This window comes from Aethalodelphis obliquidens, unplaced genomic scaffold, assembly GCF_003676395.1.
Source record: "Aethalodelphis obliquidens isolate GAN/ISIS:26980383/991018 unplaced genomic scaffold, ASM367639v1 scaffold2, whole genome shotgun sequence".
Lineage (NCBI taxonomy): Eukaryota > Metazoa > Chordata > Mammalia > Artiodactyla > Delphinidae > Aethalodelphis > Aethalodelphis obliquidens.
The window spans coordinates 27,045,551-27,069,343 of NW_020837946.1; the positions used below are offsets into that span (position 1 = coordinate 27,045,551).

Here is a 23,793-nt window from a genome sequence, read left to right on the forward strand (position 1 = left end):
CACACACACACACACACACACACACACACACACACACACACACACACCATGCTTAAATAGAGAAACCATTTTCCGGCATATAGGATTACAAAGAAGTTGGGCTACATAAACTGGACATGACAAAATAGTTTATGGGAATTTTTATTATCTGCATTCATGGCATCAGAGATTTTTGAGGTTTTGTCATTAGCAGAAAATTACAATATTTTTTTAAACTGAGTATCACATATTGCTTATTTATATTCCAAATAAATAACTGTGCTCATTAGAGAAATGTTTATATTTATGTATATTTTTTAATGGAAAATTCAATCCCCTTGTAACTGTGATAATTACGCACTTGGCAATGGTTTCCTTACAAGGGAGAATGCAGCAAAAAACAAAGAGGATTAGGAAACCAGGGTTGATGTGTGATTTCTGGGGGCAATCTATTTTATTCCCTTCACATAAAAAAGCAAAAAAGAGGTAGCAACCAGCTTGAGTATCGAGACCTTACAGACCCTGAGGACCAAGACAGGAAATTGAATCTCTGACATAATCAGTATCCCCTTTATGTTAGTAACTGAAAGTAACAGTTGATATCCCAGTTTTACAGTGCCCCTTATGTAGGGAGGTTAAGTATGGAATAATTCCCTGCATTTATTTCCTGGACAAAAGGGATGGGGAAAATGTTAATAAATAAATTAATTTTTACAGCATTCTTAGCTCCCTGCATCAGTGAATGTAGCAAAATGCCATGTGTACCAAAAGGGCCGGCTGTGAAGAAGACTGCTGGGAGGGAGCATCACCATGGTTACCGGAAACAGAAAGTAGGAAAAAAAATAAGGTGATGATAGAGAAGATGGAAGGAGACTACAGTGGAGGAAATTCAGAGACAGAATGACATGCTTCGTTTTCTTCTTTCTGGAAACAACTGTCTATCAGTTTTATATTAGATTTCAAACGCATTAGGATGAATCTGCATTCTCTACCAGCCACCTTTCTTCTCTACTTTTTGATCACTAGCTAATTTTGCTTTCGTAAGTTTGGTTCTTTTGTATGACATGGATCCTGACATTCCTTGCCTCTGACCCTCTCCTGGATTCATGGACACCTCTGAACCTAGTCCACACCCTCTGCCTCACAGTTGTGAAAGCTGAGGCCCAGGGAATCTGACCAAGGTCACAAAACTGACAGGAGATCCAACAGAGACACCATCCCAGTTTCCTGGTTTGGGTCCCCTGTTTTTCTTCTCTCACCAAGTGACTTTCTTTATGTGCTCTCCTCCATTCTGTTTGCAAGCACAACAAATTCCAGAAACACCCTTTGTCTTTGATTTTCTAAGCCGCCTTCTATTTGTTAAAGCAGAGATCTTCCTCTTTAAAATTATGCATTGCAATTAATCCGAGGACTAGCTTTGTTTAATAGCTGTGCTGTACTGTACTGGACGTCTGGAGAATCTGGGGTAATTATGTCACTGCTTTTCTTTCATTTCCAGTCTGGCAGTCAGATTGGCATGATCGCCCTTTTGTGAACCTATCTTGTAGAGCCTGAACTTAATCAGCATTTACTAGGCCCTCCATCCTCCCTGGCATCATTCTTTCTGCAAGCATGAAATTGGGCAATCGAATTGAATCAGCCTCCCAATGTTCTTCCTAGTTATAGACAATGTGAACCTTCCTGGGGTTACCCAAATAATGAAGCTGCAAAATTTAAAAAAAAAAAAAAAAAATCACTCAAAGCAACCACTGGGGGGCGTATTTCTGTTCTACTTAGTAAAAAATGTGAGTAGGATTTTGACCTTGATGTTTTACTGCTTTTATTTCCTTTATAAAATGTTCTTTCGATATTCGGTTCTTATGACTCGTTGCTTTTAGGTTAACTCATTGATAAGTAGAGCCATATTGCCTTTTTTGATGTTTAATATACAGCTGCTGCCACCACTATTACCCTCTGTCCCCAGTTGTCATCTATAAAATAAATTAGTCACAGTTAAAAAAAATATATGATTACCCTAGGTAACAATTACAAGAGATTTCAGGTTTCAGTGAATCCTACATAGTGGTTAGGATTCTTTTCCCCTCAAAAGTATCCTTTTAAATATGATCTTTCTATTAAACGTCTATTTTTTTCTTCAGTGATTTTGGACATGAAGGTTATTTTTCAAAGCAAATGTTTTGTTTTAATATGTTGTCCTCTATTGTTCACTTCTGAGCATAAAAAACGATGCACAAGACTATCATTTCTTGAAACATGAATCATTTTATCAAGACCTCATAAAGCACACATAGTGGTCTTGGTCAGTTTAAAAATTAGCTCAGCTTCCAAACATATTTGATACTCCTCGGGAGTCATTTAATATTTGGAGATACCTGGTTCAATCAACGAGAATGAGTCTAGCACCCTTTGTCGGCTCATTTAACCAATTTTAATGGCACACACACATATATTTCAGACAACTGATAGGTTCTACGTATGGGAAAAAAAGAGAACAACATTCCTCCTCAAGGAACTTCAATTATACTGAGTGGTACACAGAAGTAAACAGAAATCTAAGTTCACAGTTCTTTTTCTCACTTTGATGAGACACGATGTCTCTGCCACTCTGGTATATCTGCTTTATCTCAGGTCCTGATCTTTATGAATCCCCTGATCCCAAATTCAGTTAGCTCACCCCTATGGCTCTTCTGGAAGACTCTTGGTTTTGTTCCTTAAGTGCACTAGTCTGAATTTCTTAAGCACTTTAGGAGAGGATAATGGAGGTACTTTTTCCTTACGTCCTTGAAGCCTTTGGTCATATCAGTTTCCCAGCTAGGGCTTTCATACCTTGCCCATTAGTGCCCACCATAACCAATAGTTTATTTCAGCAATAGTCTACTGTTTTTTCTCCAACCCCCATCTTATGCTTCCTTTTTAGTCCATTTAAAGTTCTGTCCTCTTTTATAATGGCTTCCAGAACTCTCCCAGGATACAGTGCCACAAAGCTCTTTCCTTCCTCTGAATCACGATATCAAAAAAAAAAAAATCACTGTGATGCTGTAATGCCTGGTATTATATATGACCTCTGGCTGATCTTCAGTTGTGTATACTCAGTTATTCTGGTATTGACCAATTAAAAAGGCATAAGATATGCTTCTCATATAAATTATTAAGTTCCTATAATGTGCCAACCTCTTTGAACACATTATTTTATTCAACAACTCTGTTAGGAACCTCCTTTTCACAGTTGAGGAAACAGGTCCAATTAGGTTTAGTTAAATGCTAAGGACACACAGCTGGTAAGTGGTGGAGCAGAAATTCAGTTCCTGGACTTCTGAGCTAATTAGGTTGTAATTCAGCTTAACACTTCTAAGGTATCAGAATAGGAGAGATAAATTAAACATAGAATTAAGACTTTTCCATTTTTCTAGGACAGGTACTTAAGACAGACTATGTATTGCTCTAGGTGTACATGAAAGAGATAGTAGCAGAAACAAGAATTTTTACTTTCAGGATTATTTCAAATTCCATCAGTTCATACTTAAATGATGTATAGTGTGAACAGAAACATTCCTATAGCTGAGGAAGACATGGTAATTTTATTTACTACTATCTGGTCTATTCTTGGCAGAGTATACAGAGCCACATGCATGGGATACATGCTCATGTGTTTTTAAAAAACTTCATTGTTTGACAATTTGAGTTTATTGTGTATGTTTTTAAACATCTTGTTGCAATTAACCTATGTCTAAGAAGCATAGATTATAATAAAAAAATACCTGTCTCACCTAGTCAATCACTACCCTCATTTCATTATATCAAGTTAGAAATAATCAAATACCATGGTGAATCTTAAAGGTTACATCAGAGAACATTATATCAACACCATATTATATAATGCCTGCCTTATTTAAGTTGAATTTATTTAGTCAGATTTTGGCTGTGGACACTTTTCTTCCAAATAACTCCATTCCCTCCCTCAAGCCTTTCCTCAAACATTATCTTCTCAAGGACACTTAACCTAACTATCCTATTTAATACTGCAGTCTGCAATTTCCATTCTTTTTATTTTTATAATTAAAAAAAATTTTTAAACTTTATTGGAGTATAATTGCTTTACTATGGTGTGTTAGTTTCTGCTGTATAACAAAGTGAATCAGCTATATGTGTACATATATCCCCATATCTCCTCCCTCTTGCATCTCCCTCCCACCCTCCCTATGCAATTTCCATTCTTAACCTCCTTTATCCTATTTTGTACAATACTTATCATTGTCTAATATACTATGTAATTTACTTATGTTTATTCTTTATTGTCTTCTCTCCTCATTCACTTGTAATCTCCATGAAGGCAAACTCTTTGCCCGTTCTGTTCACTAACGTATCCCGGGTACCTAGAACTGGGCCTGGTACATAACTGGTACACAATAAATATTCATTAAGCTCACGCCTATATGAATAAATAATTAAAATTATAACACGAAAACTCATGGAAAAAGCATGAATTACTTCCTAAAATTTCTGAATTCTGAGCTCATCAGTGGAGTACATTCAGTTTCAGAAATCACTAGACAAAACTCATGGTTTTAAGTATTTCATTTAGTTTATGTCTTGGTTAACAAACATACAAGTTTTAGGCTTTTCATCTTTGGCACATTTATAGCCATTTTGAGCACATCTCTCCTTTTACTTCAGATGTTTAAAAATATTTATTATCTATGTGTTTATTACTGATTTGTACAAAAATTCTTCTAGCAATTTTTTTATTTGCTTGTGAATCCTTACTTATGACTTGCATATTTATCTTCATCTTTCCAATTACCTAAAAGTTGACACAAACTGCTTCCTTTCACTACTGGAGATACAACCAGCCTGTGGGGAAACCATATTTACCGGAGAAATGGGCAAGCCATGAAAGAAAATTATAAGAATTAGTGTTGAGGAATTCTCACTTAATAAAATTGTAATTTAACGGTCAGTCAAGCAGAATCATCTTCAGGAATTATGAATTGCTTGGCGGATCTTCCTGGAAGCAGGAGATGAACCTTCATTTTATCTAATGTCTCCACAAGTGGGACCATTACAGTTTAATGGAAGACTGGATAAGGACACAAAATCAGATGCTGCAAAATCAAATGCTGCGTTGCTTGACATTAGATCTAAAATCCTGATTTGTTTTTGAAAACTGCTAAAAGGAGTTATTTTGTTTACTGCTCTCCAAGCTTTGAAGACTGTTACCTCAATATTCTAAATCTCTGTCATTCCTTCAATACTCAGCAACCTCAGAGAACTGGAGAACTAGCAGTAATTGAGAGGTAAGCTAGGGCCAATCCATCTGAGTTAGGCAGTCTTTAACCTGAACATCACTAGATTATTCTGAAAAGGTTTAAATTCTGCAAGCTCCTACAGCATTTGTTTTTGCAGTGTTTAGTATTTCCAGTTCAAATCATAAAACGTCTGCTGTGATGGTTTAATAAATGCAATGTCATATGTGAAATGATTTCTGAAAATGTATATATTACAGGAATTTATTTCGTGAACAGCCAAAATCCACATTCTGAAAATTCATGAAGTCCATACTTATTCTCCCTGCTGTTTAGGAGAGAGTAGACGTTAAGGTGATCGCCAACAAGAAATACATATGAAATTTCTTAGTCCCTGTCATTCCTCTTCCTCTAGTCCTTGTACCAGGGGTACATTAGAGATGGGAGGAGAGAATTAAGGGATATGGGTAAGTAGTTACACATAGGTTAAATAAAACAGCTTGTCAGAACTACATACACTTTGACTGTTTAGAATACGTTCAATGGTATATCTAAAAGTGCACTAAGGTCCTAACTCCTCCTATTGATTGGAACCAAAAAATATAATGATGGATACCAAATCCCTGTGTGAAAAGAAAGAACTGTAATGTAGAGTGGGGGCACTTTTATGTTTCATCCTATCATCAGATTTCTAAGCTACGAAAGACATACTGACTTTTAATTTCAAAGGAAATATTATACATGATCAATGTCTATAAATGAATATTCTTTCCCAACTGTACCATCAAGTTGGCTAGAAACAGTTCATGTGGGAAGGATCCTATATAGCAATGTTTGAAATTACATTATATTTATACTATCATTTTTCCATAGTTTTGTGGCTTTTTTTCCCTCTTTTGCTTCTAATAGCAAACCTATAATTGAAGAAATAAGAGTGTTTTATTTAATACTCCAGAAAAAATAACTCAAGATTTTTTTTCTAGACGTTTTCCATCTACTGTGACTTATTTTTCAAGTGGATTGTGACAATATGCTGTTTGCAAAGGTAGCCATTGTAAATACCTGGGTCAACAAATGTGTCTGGGAGAGAAATTTCCACATCCCTAAGACCCCTAACTTTTTTTTCTTAAACTGCCACATTCTTATTGTTTTTTTTCCTTCCTTTCTAATTCTTTATGTTTTGCCTACCCCTTCCCAACTCTTCCTTCTCCTTTTACCCCAAAGTCAGGGGGAGCATGGTCAAGGAAACAGGAAAATATTTAAGGAATTATTTAAACAAACTTTCTACCAAGGTCCTGCGGTTTCAAGATAGTTGAGGGCAGACTCCATGCGTTTTACACCATTTTCTTTCTATAATATCTAGTGATTCTTTCTGCACTGGTGCACAATAAATAATATTAATTCATTTTGTGGATGTTGACTTAGAAAAAAGTGGAATTGGAGATGGGGAGAAAAACATGTGGTTATTGTGATCACTGTACAGAGTACTACAGCACGGTATCTATTTATTTTGAACCCAGTAGAACTAAAGAAATACAGAAAAGGGAATAGAGTGCCCAGCTTATAGACACCTTCTGCTGAAACACCTGTGGGCACATAGATGCCATACAAGAAAAAAGCAGAAGGTGCCTAAATGACATGTTTTTCTAGATAGCAAAGGCTGATTACAATTTTCTTATTACTTCATATGTTAATTTGGAGCTGCTCAATAAAATGTATGATTGATTGATTGGCTGATGAGAGAAGGGGATGTGAAAGCTGTGTTAAATGAACAAAGACTGCACAAAGGGAAACCTTGAGAAACTGGCGGTCAGGACATTCCATTAAAAGCCAAGTGCAATGAAAGAGAAACTTATTTTACAATTGGGGAAAAGTGAAGACGATAAAATAGCATAGAAATGCTAAGATGGACCCAGTGCTATATGTATCAACTGAAGAAAAAAAGTAAATGAAAAATTATGATGTGTGTTAGGAAAGTTAAGACGCTCAGATCAAAAGGGGAAAAGTAAGAATATGTGAGAAGGGTAGAGAAGGGTTAGAGGATCAAGCTTTGGAAGCAAACAGGGTTTCAATTATAAACCAGTGAGCCAGTCTGACAGGTGAGGCGGGCTGAGGCACTTGAAAGATCTCATTCAATGGCTGGCATTACTGAATGCCCAGCTGAGTCTGAACAAGAGTAGTTTTAAACAGACACATTGTTCTAAAGAAATATTAAGTTTCATGTGCCCTCCAATGCAGTCTTATAAATCTTGAACAGCATCTATATTCACCAACGACTTGCAATTAGCTTTACTCCAGAATTTGCTAGACACAGCAAGTCCTTGACAGGGAATATTTTAATTTGGATGGCTGGCCCTCTACTCAGGATTTACATGTATTGATGATATGCAAATCAGTTCAGTTCAGTCTCATCAACAGCATAAATTAAGTGCATCCTATCATTAGGATTATCTTGGAAAGAGAGAATGTCACCTTCAATATGCCTATGGCCTGGAGGTGAACAGTCTGTCTCTGAGTGAGGGAGAGTGAAAAACAAAGAGCATTTCCTCACTATTGATTGGCTGCCTGCATGCTTCTTGAGGTTAAATGCTTGATTACTTACATAAAATATCTTTGCTCGGAGTAATTTTCCTTTTAACACCTGTTCACAGAGACAAGAGATCCAAAGATAGCATTTTGATTTAGAATCCCTGATACTGCACATAGGCAAATAATAGGAGAAAACAATCTTCAATTCTGCCCTTTGTTTAAAGACTGCCTATTTCATTAATAAATGATACCCTTTAGCATAGGACGCATGTTTTGTACTAGTGAGGATGGATTTACAAGTTCCTGTTACACTTTCTAAGTAACTTAGTAAACAAAGAGCTAAAGGCTCCAGAGAGGAAGGTCACAAAATTATACGACAATTGTAAGAAAAAAAACCCTACGGTTTAGGAAGTACTACCAGTGACTGATATTTTTAAGAATTTATAAATCATGCCCAGAAATAGCTGATGAAAGGAAAACCACATACAGCTCATTCTACAGAGTAATTTAAAGACATTTTCCATGGAGTTTGCAATTCCCCCCAATATACGTTATCCAGCCAGCGTATTACGACACCATCAATGTAAAATAATTTTTAAAGTCTGGATTTAATAACAGACAAAAGAAAATGGTGAAAGTATTCTCGAGGTCCAATTACAAGTGGACTGGTCAAGTGGTGAACCTGTGTGAGGTACCTCAACTTGGTGTTTCTGATGCCGGGCGTTGAAGACACTGCGGTGCTTACAGTGAGGGGTAAGAACAAGTCAAAGGTGGTAGAAGGAGGTCTGGAGTCCTGCACAGCTGTTGGAAGCTTTGAACTAGGTGAATGTATGACAGTATTGAATGGAAAAGGCATAAGCAGAATGGCATCTCTACCAAGGATAGATGTACATCAAGCATGTTGCAATGAGGGTATATGGAGAGAGGGAAACAGAAGTGGAGGTCAGAGGTAAAAGGGAAAAATTTTAATATTGTGAAGCAAGAATAGGGACTGTCATGTTCTGATGATCAGGTGCCCCCAAGATAAAGACTATGAAGAACTCAATTCTTTGCCCCTGGGGTTCACATTACCACCACTGCCACCAGCAACAACAAACAACAAAAGGTTATGAAAAAACACCACGACAGAGGATTGAAAAAAAATAAGATAATTTCCACCAAATGTAAAGGTATTTCGTCTCTTATGCCAATGAAGCCAACAGGAGTTCCGTGAAAAGAGGGGTGAGGGGTCAAATTATGTGTGAATATGAACTTGTGCCAAGAACAAGCACAGTGCATTACCACAATAACTTCTCTAACTAAAGATTATATTAAAATTAGAAAATTCATTTTTTAAAAAACATGACATTTTATTGTTTCCTTTTATTTTTTTTATTCATGTTTCCTTTCCTATTATTCCTTCTTTACTAGCTACAATCAGTAATGCCAGGTAGCATCCAGAAAAAAAAAAAAAATTGCTCTAATCAAGGACATTTTAAGATGAACTAACTTTCATTTCACACTGACTATTAAGAGTCAAATGAGGATACAAAGAGGATTCCAAGACTGGATTTATGACATACACTTTAAATAAAATCTGCAAATATTGCTCATAAAATTCTAACGTTGTCTTCACCATTCTTGCTGTATTTCTACAAGTTTTGCTCCTGATGCCTGTAAACTGACAGCCACAGAAGAAAGCTTACTCTTTCAAGTACAAAGTAACTATAAGATGAATAAAAAACCTGTTTATGTCAGATGAGTGCAATGTTACTTTAGCTTCACGGTTTTATCTTGATTAAAGACCAAAACCTCTATCCGGGATTTGGGGACAGCACAGCTCATACCCATGTTAATATTAACTTGGTCTGTAGAGCTTGGAACTGATTTCAGAGCTTGGGAGTTCCACTGTTGATTTAGTTTGAAAGAGGCCAAGAGATTCCACTGTGAGCTAGAGAACTATTCTGGGTTTGGATGGGGAAGCTGGCATGGGAGGATGGCAGGGGATGGGGGTGTCCTTAATCCTAAACTTGATTCAGATGGCCTCTGAAGGAGGATTGTTTGAAGATTATTTGATTCATTTGTTGACTGGATTGTTTTAAATTTTTCTAATGTTGATGAGAAGTGATATTATTTTCTTAGTATTTCTATTTAGGCAAATGTAAATAATAACAGTAAGAGCTAATGTTTGTTGGGTGCTTAGTATTTGCCTACACTGTAGTAAGCACTTCACACATATTAATAGGACCTTACAAAGAAAATCTTTTATTACTTCCATTTTATAAGGGGGCAAGCTGAGACACAGAGGGGTTAAGATAACTTCCTCAAGGACAAACTGCTAGTAAACTGAAGAGTCTCCATGAACCAGATGATCTAGCATGAGTTTCACCATCAGCCTAAATTTTTCTGCCTGTTTTGAATTCTTGATGGGAGTAGCCCATTCTGTTCACTATTGGGAAATGGGGAATTCTTGAAACAGTTCAAACAGAGCACTACCAAACCCAATCACTTTCCTCACTTAGCTCAGCGTGCCCAACAAACACGCAGGCATTCAACATCCCTTCAACCGAATTTTATGCAAAACCAAAAATATAGAAGTAAAGGACATTCCAACATAGAGCATACAATCACATCTCCTTTGTTCTTCGCCATCTTTAGCCTGGCTTCCTCTGAAAAGAGAACTTGTAAAACCATTGGGTCTCTGTGTACATCTTCCTTACTCCATCCTCATCCCTCCCTTTACTACCACTGTCAAAAGAAATAGTCCTGGAAAAGTTAAAAAGAAAAGAATTGCTGTTTCCTGGACATCTGGGCTATTTTGCATTCCTTCCCTGAAATTAATGAGATGCTAAGTGTCACCTGTTTACCGATCTCTGTCCTCTGTCCAATTTATCATAATGTATGATCTCACAGGAGAGAGTCATTAAAAAGCTTTAATTTGAGAGTATAAAGAGATGCAGCACAAGCAGGAAAGCCTGGAAATTGAACCAAACGGTATTTCTGGTATGAATCATAAAAATGAAATTATAGACAAGTAGGCATGCTCTTTATTTGTAATAAAGTCACAAAAAGCAAAACCCTCACCAATCTATTTGCCCACAACGAAACTCAAAGATGCCACCACACTAACTCAAACATGACATAGGTACGACATCCACTGGGGAAAAGAACTTATATATTCGCAAGTTTTAAAAAATCTCAGAATTCTTTAAGCTACACTGTTCTTTCGGAACCTACTAAATAAATGCAAGAAAGGTAAAAGCAGAAGAAATACACATTTATGTCTCATCATTTTTCAGATGAATGTTTCAGTTTTCAAAAAGATTACAACTGATCCACAAAGTAAAATGCTTTATACTTTTCTATCTGAAGAACTAAATAACAAAGCAACCTCAGGAAAAGGTGAGAACACAGTGAACAGTCTTTTCTTCTGTTCTATTTACTATCCTAAAGCTGTAAGACAAGGATTCACATTGCATCTGACAAAGCTAGCTTATTTCTCTCCCTGCTTCCCACGTGTCCTGTGTCTCCTAATTATCCTCTAAACACAGAAAGACTCATACTGGGGCCACTATTTAGCACTGCTCCAAATAACTGAATGCTTGTTTGATGACATGAGTAACAATCATGATAGTGTGGTACTTTACATTTTTTACTACGTACTCTCACATCAATTACTTCATTTTACCCCCAAAGCAATGACATCCCAGTCTTAATTTCTAAATACCACTTATCACTAAAAGGAACCAGAACTCCTTAGAAAAAAGTGGGTGACCCCAGGTCTGGGGCAGGGAAAGTACAAAGAGTCCCTGGACATCTTGTTGCCCCACAAAACAGGGAAGTGCTGAAGGATTAATGGGGCTTGTCAGAAGGACACCACTGCTGTCTTGGAAGGGCTCCCAGTGGCCAAATTTGAGATAATTTAGGCATCAAATATAATAATGATGGCGCTAGATTAAAAGGCATTGAATAAAATAAAATCCTTGAGTCTATAGTGATACTCTGTCACAGGTGGAGGAGGGGACAGACAGGTAGTGGGAGGGACGGAAGAAAGAGAGAGAGAATCCTAGAGAAGGGGAGTGGTGCAAAACTCTTCTTTAAAGGAGAATGCTAGTAAACAGGAGTAGAATGATATATATATATACATATATACACATATATATATTTTTTTCAAATCACCATTGCATCCCTCAATATAACAATGAACACAGGCAAGAATCATGAATGTATGCTGAAGCTACTGGGTGAAAGGTTGTTAGGAAAAGATATTCCCATGGCCTCAAAGTATCACCCACAGACTCCTTCTTCGTTACAGAGGGAGAAAGGTGCTTTAAACAATTAAGTGCCAGAAAGTTCCAAGATTGCCAATTTCCCCCCCAAACTATATACTCTGAAACTAATCATGAGGAAGCTAATAAAAAGTCCCATCATGTGGAATATTCTACAAGACACCTGCCCTGGAATTTCCAGAAACATTAATGTCATGAAAGAAAAAATAAAAGGTAGGAGCTCTCCACTGTATTAAATGAGACTAAAGAAACATGGCAATCTTGACTGACTCTTGGATTTAGAAAAAAAAAAAAAAGCAATACGGGACGTTTTTGAGACAATTCAGGAAATCTAAATATGGGTTGTATACTAGAAGAGATTACTGAATATATGTTAAATTTCTTATTTCTGGTAAAGGTATTGTGGACCTGAGGATATCTGGGTCTTTAAAGAAAAAAAATGAATACTTAAAGGTGAAGTATCATAATGTCTGCAACTTACGGTTGAGAAGAAAATTGAGTATATAGATAATATGTAGTAAGAGAGGGATAACGTTAACATGGCAATATGGTAACAATTAGTAAATCTAGTGAAAAATACATAGACATTGTACTATTCTTTCAACTTTTCAATAGCTGTAAAATTACTCAAAATTAAAAGTTGGAAGGATAAAGATATTGTTTATGTTGCAAAAGGCTCACAATAAAGTGGTGGAGAAAGGTAGGTTAAATTGTTTAGAGTTCAATGTCATCAGCCCTTCAATAGAGTTTCTCATAGGAAGCCAGGAAAGCACAGAGCAGGATGGGCTGGATTCTAACTCCAGGCTCCTGAGACCATATCCTGAGCTTCTTCTACTCTTCTGCACTGCTCTTCACCTCTATCCTCACCTCTACATCACTTCAACCTCTTATCTTTACCTGCCTAATAAAAGGAGACCTAACCTAAGCTGAAGACCACCTGATTCTTCCTCAGTCCCCAGGTCCCTTTGGATCCAGGACTTCTGAAGATTCCAGGGCAAGGAACTCATCTTACAGACTAATTTTGGTATCTGCAAGCCCACTTGGAAGAAGAGTAGGTGAGACTCCCAGCAATGTTTGAGACTAGAGTTGGAGAGTAGCTGTGCTGGACAAGAGCCTTCACACCAGATTCACTCTTGGGTATGATTATATTCTGTGACTGAGCTGGAATGTGGCTGTTTAAACAGAAAGAAAATAATTTTCCTGCTATTTACCTTTATACTATCTGTGAAGAACTGGACAATAGTCTTCTCTTCTGACCAGATATGTAACACAGACATCATTTTGCCATCAGAGTAGCATTCTAGACTAAGTTTTAGTCTTTTAATGCTTCCAACAAGGTCACATTTCGTGGGTGAGCAAGAAGATGCCATAAGTTGTCTGATCTCATTATTAGAATTAAATTCATAGAATTCAAGAATTTAGATGAACCTCAATGGTAATTCACTGAATGTATTTTGCATTAATAGTGAATGTGAGATTGCAGATTTTTCAAAGCCTACTGGATGTTATTAATGTCTTAACTATGTTAATTTTTTAAATTAAGATTTTATTTTTTTAGAGCAGTTTTAGGTTTACAGCAAATTGAGGGGAAGGTACTGAGATTTCCAATATACTTCCTGCCTCCACACGTGCACAGCCTTTCCCTTTATCCATATCCCTCATTTCCCACTAGAGTGGTACATTTGTTACAACTGATGAACTATACTGACCCATCATAATTACCCAAAGTTCACAGCTCACATTATGGTTTGACTATTTCTGTTGTACATGCTATGGGTTTGGACAAATATATAATGACATGTATCCATCAATACAGCGGCAAACAGAGTATTTTCACTGCCCTAAAAATCCTCTGTGCTCTACCTATTCATCCCCCCCTCATGCCTCTGCCTCTGCCACCAACCCCTGGCTACCACTGATCTTTTTTACTGTCTCCATATTTTTTGCCTTTTCCAGAATGCCATATAGTTGGAATCATACAAAGTGTGTAGCCTTTTCAGATTGGCTTCATTCACTTAGTAATATGCATTTAAGATGAAGTTTCCTCTATGTCCTTTCATGGCTAGACAGCTCACTTCTTTTTAGCACCGAATAAGACTCCATTGACTGGGTAAACCATAGTTTATTTATTCATTCACCTCCTGAAGGACATCTTGTTTCCTTCCAACTTTTGAACTATGAATAAAGCTACTATAAATATCCATATGTAAGCTTTTGTGTGAACGTAAGTTTTCAAATTCTTAGGGTAAATACCAAAGAGCGTGATTACTGGATCATTTAGTAAGAGTATGTTTAGTTATGTAAGAAACCTCCAAACTGCCTTCCAAAATGGCTGTACCATTTTGCATTCACACCAGCAATGAACGAGAGTTCCTGTTCCTCCATATCCTGACAAGCATTTGGTGGTGTCAATGTTCCAGAGTTTGGCCATTCTAACAGGTGTGTAGTGAAATCTCATTGATGTTTAAATTTGTATTTCTCTAAGGACATATAACATAGAGCATCTTTCCAAATGCTTATTTACCATCTGTATATCTTTTTTGGTGAGGTGTCTCTTAAGGTTCTTGGTGCTTTTTTAAATTGGGTTGTTTGTTTTCATATTGTTGAGTTTTAAGTGTTCTTTATATATGTTGTATACTAGTCCTCTATCAGATATGTCTTTTGCAAGTATTTTCTCCATGTCTATGACTTATCTTCTCATTCTCTTGACATTCTCCATTTTAGAACAGAAGTTTTTAATTTTAATGAAGTCAAGCTTATCAATTATTTCTGTTATGATTCATGCCTTTGGTGTTGTATATAAAAAGGGTCACCATACCTAAGATCATCTAGATTTTCTCCTATGTCATCTAATAGGAGTTTTAAATCCTTGTTTATCAAGTATTGTCTATCAAACGAACCTCCCTGGGGTTCTAGGCAGTAACAGAGAATCAAACAAAAAAACAGACATAAGATCATAAAATTAAGGATAATCATGATTTCGGTGGGCAGTGAGCACTCTTTTGCTGTCTTCCTGTACAAATAATCTGCTATTTTCTAGTTCTTTAGTTAGGAGCCCTGTGAACCAAGACTGTATAATTGTTTGGCCATTCAACGGCTAACCTTAAATTCTTTCTGACACTTTAAATCCTTTCTGAAACAAGGCAGAAAATAAGTAAGTAAATAAATTAATAAATGTGTGTGTGTGTGTGTGTGTGTACACAGGTTGGCTCCCCTTTGTAGTTCAGTGCCTCCATAAGATTTACTAGGGGCATCCAAAGCAAACAGTCTTTATCTTCTACATAAGATGTGCCAAGTAAACATTAAATATATTTCTGGATTGCGTGTGTGTGTGTATAACAAACAGTAACTGTTTGTTTAAATCCTGAGGTCTCAGTTTACCTGTTATTAAAATGAATCTAAAATTTTAGCCCCAGAATAACCTTTTAGACGTTCATTCTTCTCCACTCTAATACTCAGCAGCCTAGTGCGGCAGCATTTAATATTAACTCACAACGGACGGGACCATGGTTATACTTGTCTGAATCTTGTACCCTGGGGGAGAGGGACAGTGGAGAGGAACAGGGTCCACATAGCTAGAATGTAGGACACTTGTGGCCAGAATGGTGGGCTGCATTTGGAGGGGACAGAATAAGAGCAGAGGATTCCTCCTGGAGACAACTGGCTGCCATAGGCTACGAGGCTGGGCCAAGCCAGGGTCTCTTGGGGAGAGTTTAGAATTAATACCCAAAAGAATGAATTTAAATGCTCCATTAGAGACCATAAATAGGTATTGTAGTGACAGTCAAAGACCCAAAAGATCATCAACTGAAGTAGAACTGTATATTTCTGTCCATGCCTTTGTTCTCAGTAGGTTCCTCTGTGAACAGGTATCCTGAAGCCGTCACCTTGAACACACCCATCTGATCCAGGACCACGGTGTGTGTGTGCTGGACTTGGCTCCCTCCTGCTTGCAAGAGCCAGGTATGTGAGTCTCTTCCTAACTCTGTGGTCAGTGACATTACGAGGGCAGCTTGAAACTGGCCCCAGGGGTAGTATTTACACACAGAAATTGGCTAACTCTACAAATCAGAGTTTGTTTTCATCCTACTCAACCTCCTTCCCCTTGAGAGCTAGGTTAACAGCACACTACTAACTCTCAAAAGTTTGAGATTCTTCCTCCTTTTGGCATAACTTTTACACTTCTTTAGGCAGTGGTAATATTTCCAAATACCTCAGTTTGGGATGAGGACCAACTAGTTAAATGTAGTAGGGACAGTCCAAAAATAAGAGAGGTACAAAAACAGGAAAATAAAATTACTTGAAATGACCTGTTGGTCCTGCCATCACTAGTTTAGGTGATGGTATTCGTAAGAGCAACAGTCATTGACACCTGGACATCAATGTACTGTTTACCAAGCATTTTCTGTGTGTTGTCTCTTATATTCTCCATGGGAATCTTGTAAAGGTGCTGGGCCCAGGGATTGTTTTATTCCCATACATACATTCATAAACTCAAGCATCTGATTTCTGGAGAAGGCAATACCAGGACCTGTGTTTCATGATTCCCAGTACAGGGCTCTTCTCACTATACCAATCTACCTCTTAAAAATAAATGTGTATGTGTTTTATTAATATTTTTAACTCTGTTTTGTGATGACCCAGTTCTCTCATATAGTGTTCGTTAGATTCTCAAAAATCCACCAAGTGTAATTAACCTTAATTTTAGTTAATGTTAAAAGTAGGTATTTTGAAAGCAAGTATAGGACTTTTAAAAGAAGAGATTATATCGGAAAAGGAAATGACAGTGACACACAACTGCAAAAAGGGTTGGAGACATAGGATTGCATACTTTAAACTCCGACGTTATTAAGAGCATAAATTCAATTTTATTTAAATATATTATATTCCTGGCACTGTGCTAAGTCTGTCTCTAAACCCCAATGTTAAAAATAGAAGTAGATGGAATGAATGCAGGAAGTCGTTTTAAGCAAAGTTTCCAAATGGCTGTAAAGACGGTTTTGCTCATAACAGGCGAGGGATTGACAATTTTACAGTGAGTTAGGAACAGTGAAAAGAACTAAGAGTCTATAATTAAACCTTATTTTATTATAGGTATTTTTATTTATAAAAGTTCCTATCTACACTTTTCACAGTAGAGAAAAAAATTAGAATACATGCTCTCAATAAACACGCAACCTTTCTGCTCGGCAGAAACTTCACGTGCCATCATTCCATAACAGAAATAATTAACTAAATCAAAAAGTGTATTTATTCACTTTGAGTCATTTAATCTTCCTGGCAGTATGGTGTACTGAGTGGTGCATGGCTTTGGGAGGAGTCTTAAGTTTAAAATTGAGTTCTGTTATTTGCTAGCTGTAAAGCCTTGAGGAAATTAAGTAGTCTAGATTCAATAAAGACTTCACAAGATCATCATGTGAAATAAATAATTTGATGTGTACAAAGTAACAGCACATCATACCCTCCGAATAAAGGTAGCCCTCTTTCTTTCTTAATAGGCCATACATACTCCGGTTTCCCTAAAAAGAAATCAATTTTGACTTCCACAGAGAGTGCCTTTCAGTGCCTGTAAGTTGCTCAAAACGTAAGTGCTTTCTCTACCAGACTGCCAGTCTTGAAAATGGAAATTCTTACTTAAATCAGAAAGCAAAATCTTGAAAATTAATATCATTACGCATTTCACCTACATTAACTCTGAATACAACTAAATTATCAAAATGTTTTCTAAAACAGAACAGGTACTTTAGAGCTCTCTGGGTTCTATGCAAGGACATGATAAGCACATTTAAAACTAAACTCTTTTATTTGTAGTGACGTGGATGGACCTAGAGTCTGTCATACAGAGTGAAGTAAGTCAGAAAGAGAAAAACAAATACCGTTTGCTAACACATATATATGGAATCTAAGGAAAAAAAAAAAAAGGTCATGAAGAAACTAGGGGTAAGACGGGAATAAAGACACAGACATAATAGAGCATGGACTTGAGGATATGGGGAGGGGGAAGGGTAAGCTGGGACAAAGTAAGAGAGTGGCACGGACATATATACACTACCAAACGTAAAATAGATATCTAGTGGGAAGCAGCTGCATAGCACAGGGAGATCAGCTAGTGGTTTGTGACCACCTAGAGGGGTGGGATAGGGAGGGTGGGAGGGAGGGATACGCAAGAGGGAAGAGATATGGGAACATATGTATATGTATAACTGATTCACTTTGTTATAAAGCAGAAACTAACACACCATTGTAAAGCAATTATAATCCAATAAAGATGTTAAAAAAAAACCAAAAGTAAACTCTTGAATGATTATGAAATTTACCTTAGTAATTAAATACAGTCAGCTTGCCAGAATTAATAATGCAATATAAAAGAGTGATTTTAAAAAGACAGTATTTTATGTATGCTACTTTTGAAAGGAACAAAATGAAAATTGATAGATAAAACTAGTAAGAGTAATTGATCCAAAAGAGAAGACTGAGGAAGACATAGACCCCCAGGACAACACATTCTGTAACAGATACCCACACACAATCTATTTCTATCTAATAATAAGCAAGCCTTTCTTTTTTGTAGGCCTCAATTTTCCATTAATAAAAAAGCGTGGATTGTATTCATTTCTATCTAGCCCTTTAACTTTGTACCCAGTCAAACCTTTATTCCCTGTGCTAATAGAGAGTTAGTGGCACTATAACACGAAATCCTTTATAAGACGTCCTTTATGGTGTTTGAAATTGGACAGCATCAGCATCACATATCTTCTTCTGATTGTTTTGTTTAGAACAAAACTGAAATGAGGATGCGACAAGAAGAAATATGAGAAGGGATCAGGGTGACCTCCTCAATGTGACAAGGAGATCCTACCTACATCAAAATCCCTGATGCAAGTTATATATACAATTTAGCCTTCATTCTGAGGGAACTGAGATGACTAAACTTTGTGAGGTTTTATTACTTAATTATATTAAATCAAGCAAAAGTACATTATGAGAACTGTGACAAGTAGGAAGTGTTTCCAGAAATATTTTATCCATGACAAAACCAGTTCTATTCTTGGGTCTTCTGAATGTTGCAACTGTTACACCCTTTAGTTAACTGCAATAACTAATCTTGATTATTTATTAATCATCTAAAAATTGTATCGTTGCAACATTTCCTAAAGGTTCTAGCTATGTCTGGTTAACTCTGGCTTAGAAATTAAGAAATACTAGCCAGGAGTCTGTTTCATATTCATCATCAGTGTTTCAGAAGTACTGCTTCAGGTTCAGAGAAAATATTAAGTGTAGGAATTAGTATCAGAGAGATCAAATATTTTTTTGAAAGAATATGCAACAAACTTCTGATTTCTTTCAGTTAACTTTTCTAACTAGACCTAATAATACATTTTTAATACAGCACTCATGACAGCTTACTGCTGAAATTTAGAATAAACATTACTTTATAAAGCAGGATGTATTTTATTGCTATAAACAAACACATGGACTCCCTGCACATTTCTTTTTCCATCTAATAGATATTGTGAACAGCTTTAATGTTTTGAGTACAGTTTGATAGTCTCAGAGGAGGAGAGGGAGACAGGGGCTGTTGTTTAAAATCTGGCGTTTTATTAAGTATCTTATTCCAACAGCAATCATACTTTCAGTGTTTCTGATGTAAAGTACAAAGCTGACTAATTAACAGCTATAGCTTCCACCAGGATTGACAATAATGAAATTAACCAAATGTTTGCTTCCTTTCTCTAAACAGTCAAAAATCCCTTTTCAAAATATTCTGGGAAGATTTACAAACAGATTACGTTGGAACTTTGTGCTATAAAGAATCAGCATTTTTTCCAGCATTTGAAGCAGCACAGAATCTAACGTTACTAAAAAGTGTCCAGGTAGCCTTCTCTACATAACCTCAATGGGCAAAACATGCAATTAAGATTAGCTTGGCTTTTTTCACTGCCAGTTGCTAAGATGCATAAAACCTGTAGTTCCCAGAGGGTTAGAAAGAGACGCTAAGTAAACTGAAGCTGCTTTTAAAGTGTTTAACAAGGCAGAAACTGGAACGGATGTGCCACAAACCAATATCCATTACCACAAAGTGATTGCCAAATTTTCTTGTAAAATAGCTCTCAGCTGGCCTATTCAGCATCGTCCTGTTATAGCTAAAAAGAGCATCCAACTTGTGATTGTTACCATGAAAATAAGCAGGCAGCAGAATATACAGTAGCTGCAGAGAAGAAAACAATATGCTTCAAGAAGTTTTCTGACAGATTTAAATCTACATCACTTTCCTTAAAGGTCTAAGAAATAGAAATATCTCTTTACCAAGGATTTTTTCAGACATTCAGTATGGTGATATACTATAATATATATTATATGTTTCCAGTTATTGCTTAAAGGTAATTAAAATTTGCTTTCAAGAATAATAACATAGTTCTAGAGAGAATTTCAATGAAGTCTTGATTGATTAATGGAGGGGTACACAGCTTGTAAGGTAGAAGCCACCAGAGTTAACTAACACTTTTCTGCAGCTGTGAGACGTGTGTAAGTCTGTTTTAGGGAACAGACTGGTTTCCTCACTAATCAAAGAGAGATGCAGCAGACACTCTCCACTGTCTACTCAGTAGACAAGTCCCTTGGTCAGTGATTGGTTGGGTTAGAGGAATGGTCCAGTTCTGGCTAATAATATACAAGGGAGAAACACTTAGAGAAAGCCTTTCATCCTAAGTTAAAACACAAATTTTGGGAAAGAGAATGCCTTTTTACCATTCTTTTTTTCCTGCCTGGAATACAAATATGATGCTTAAAGGTGTAGTAGCCATCTTGTGACCATGAGACAAAAAGTAGGATTGAAAAAAAGTCAACATTCTAAAAATATAGAAAGATGTAAAAAAGATATAAGGACACTAGATGGCTAATGGTATCACTGAACAATTGATTTCATTTTTGATTAACGTATTTCTGACATTTTGTACTTGTGTCATAGTTTCTATGACATCTGAAAAAGCTTCTCCATCCAGATTTGCCAAAATGATTCATAAATTCATGTGTGGATCCAGCCAAGAGCATAAGTTCTGCTATTTGTTTAGCAAAGAAAAAATACAGAAAGGAGATGGAAGGTCTGGTGAATAGCAGTAAGAGGACAAAATTAAAAAATGCAATTAATTTGTGGCTGGTCATCATCTTAATTGTCCCTCTGAGCACAAGTTAAATGCACCTAGATAAAAATACAAGGTCTGTGGAACTCCTCACATTACCCAACAAAGCTGGGTGCATTGTTCCTTGTAGGACTGCCTTAGGAGTTTTTATTACAATAATGTACATTTGGTTAATCGACTCAGGAAATATTTTCCTACTGATTCTTGGATCCTAAAGCCTAATTTAGTGTGGAATAATTTACATGCCTAGATGAACTGAAGCAATCAGGACACTTTGTGTCCAGATAATGAACAGCAGTCAATTTATTTCTGGTGCTTTATTGAGAAAAACACTATATAAAGCTTCACTGTTTGAGTGGAAAAAACTGGAAAAAGGAGAAGCCTTGAAAAGAAAAAGAAAAAAAGCCTTCTTTTTTCTTTCTTCCATTTAAAGACTGTTGCACAATGAATATCATTTTTGGTAAGAAGACTGACTATGTTCTAGTATTAAAAATGTGAAAGAATTCTAGCATTCAAGCACAGTCTTTGCTTCTATGCAATATGACAAATATTTAATAATAGCAATAATGGAAATTACAGCAACAACTAATCCTTATTTTAACATCACTGCACTAAGTAACATGGATTTCTTTTTTTTATTATTGAGCTATAATAGAATTTCTCATGTAATTCTTATAACATTTATACAACCACTATGAGCTCAGTGGTTTTACTTTTCCTACTTGATAGCGGGAACTCAGGCACAGAGAGGTTAGGTAACATGTTCAAAGACACACAGCAAATAAATGGTATAGCAGGAATGTGAACCCAGGTGATGTGATTCTAGAACACTTGATATTAATATGAAATACAACTATTTTTTATCACCAATGTCATTTTTCTTCTTTAGATCTTTCAAGCTCTAAAATCTGCTGGTATTTTAAGCATTGCTGTCACCAAATGTCTGATTATTTGGAGCTCACTTACCATGAAAGTATTGATGACTATAAAATTATAGGAACTTAAGGACTGAGTAGAAGAAGGTGGTTTGGGGACTTTTACATTGGCCAAGCAAACATACTGCTTTTAATTCAAATGTATATTTTGTTGGTTTTCTGTTTTTGGGGAGTGGCTTTCTGAGAGGATCGGGTGGGGAGCAGTAGAATGCTGAAGGCTTCCAAGTGGTCACTCCAAAGCCACTGCTGCTCAAGGGTCATGATTCTGGCAGCAGATCTCTCCACACAATCTCTGCACCAGCCAACATGGGTATCTTAGAAAGAGAGGATGCGTTTTTGCCAGTTTATAATATCTAAAATATCTTAGAAAGAGAGGATGCATTTTTGCCAGTTTATAATATCTAAAATAAAAACAAAATTTAGGATTTGTATAATTGGAGTAATTGTTTTCCAGTTGAACAGGTAATGTGAGTGTTTCAATTATTTTGTTTTTAATATGTATCAAGTTAAAAAAAATTGTTCTCCTATCTATTTATTCACTGGAAAGATATAACGTGTGTTCCATGCTTGAAGCATTTTCTTGGCCACTGGACTATTTAAATCCATAATTTCATATTTTCATCAATCTTCCTATTTGACTCAAAGACAAAACTAGTAAAAAATGAAAAGAGAGTTTTAGTTATTTAATTCTTCTAAAATCTGGATTATTTGGAGAATTGCTACATAACAGAACTACATGATTTTGGAAGCCATAGCATATTATATTCTTCATCTCATTTTTAACAAAGAATGGCTTTTTGAGACTCAAATTTTGTATTTCTTTGTATTTTGACCTTTGGGAAGGTCAGCTAACTCTGAAAGCCTTGTTCTGTGCCTGACACATTTCATATTGTCTCATTTACTTTACACTGATATTCTTTTTTATATGCATTAAACTTACAGGTGACGCAATTGAGGATCAAAGAGATGAAAAAATTATGTAAGAAGTAAAGGGCAGACTCAATTGAATTCAGCTTTATCTGACTCCACAGACCAAGACTTTTTTCTCTATAACAATATTGATAATACATAACTACATAATCATTTGACTTTTTAGATGTAGCATTAAAGATACTCCCAACACACACATATAGATATACATGTATATATAAAGATACACACATTTAGTTATATAATTGAATATATATGTATATACAGTGTGTACCTATATGCATACACATGTATACAAGTATATATGTATATATGCAAACACCCTTACACATGTGAAACGAACAGGACCATAAATTATAAAAAACTGCATTTCTTAAATTAGGGTTTTTAAATATCATCAAGTGTTATATGTGGATTTAATTTAATACCATTCACTTTCTCACAGTCAACCCACAATTTATAGAACATAACTATGCAGTTTTGATGTCACAAAAAAATCCTGAGCTTCACCTAACTTCTTTTTTTTTTTAATTAGGAGTTTAAATTGTAACAAAAATAAAATACAAATGCACTAATTTTTGTGCTATAAACAAGCAATAAGGTAAGTTTTAATTTGATTTTTTTAATCATCTCTGTAGGAGAAAAAAGCCATGATTAATTTATATAGGAAACAAACTCTCAGGTTAATAGGATAGGTCTTGAGACCCAATATTACAGCTTTGGTAATTTACAAAAGTGGATGCCTTTCCAAAGGTGGATTACATCTGCA

The 23,793-nt window shown here is 36.1% G+C and overlaps 1 protein-coding gene across 5 annotated transcripts in view; it reads right to left on the reverse strand.

Annotated features, from left to right (window-relative positions):
• Positions 1-23,793, reverse strand: part of MAP2 (microtubule associated protein 2) — a 276,218-nt gene that overhangs the window by 144,412 nt on the left and 108,013 nt on the right. The gene's annotated exons all lie outside the window — the stretch shown is intronic.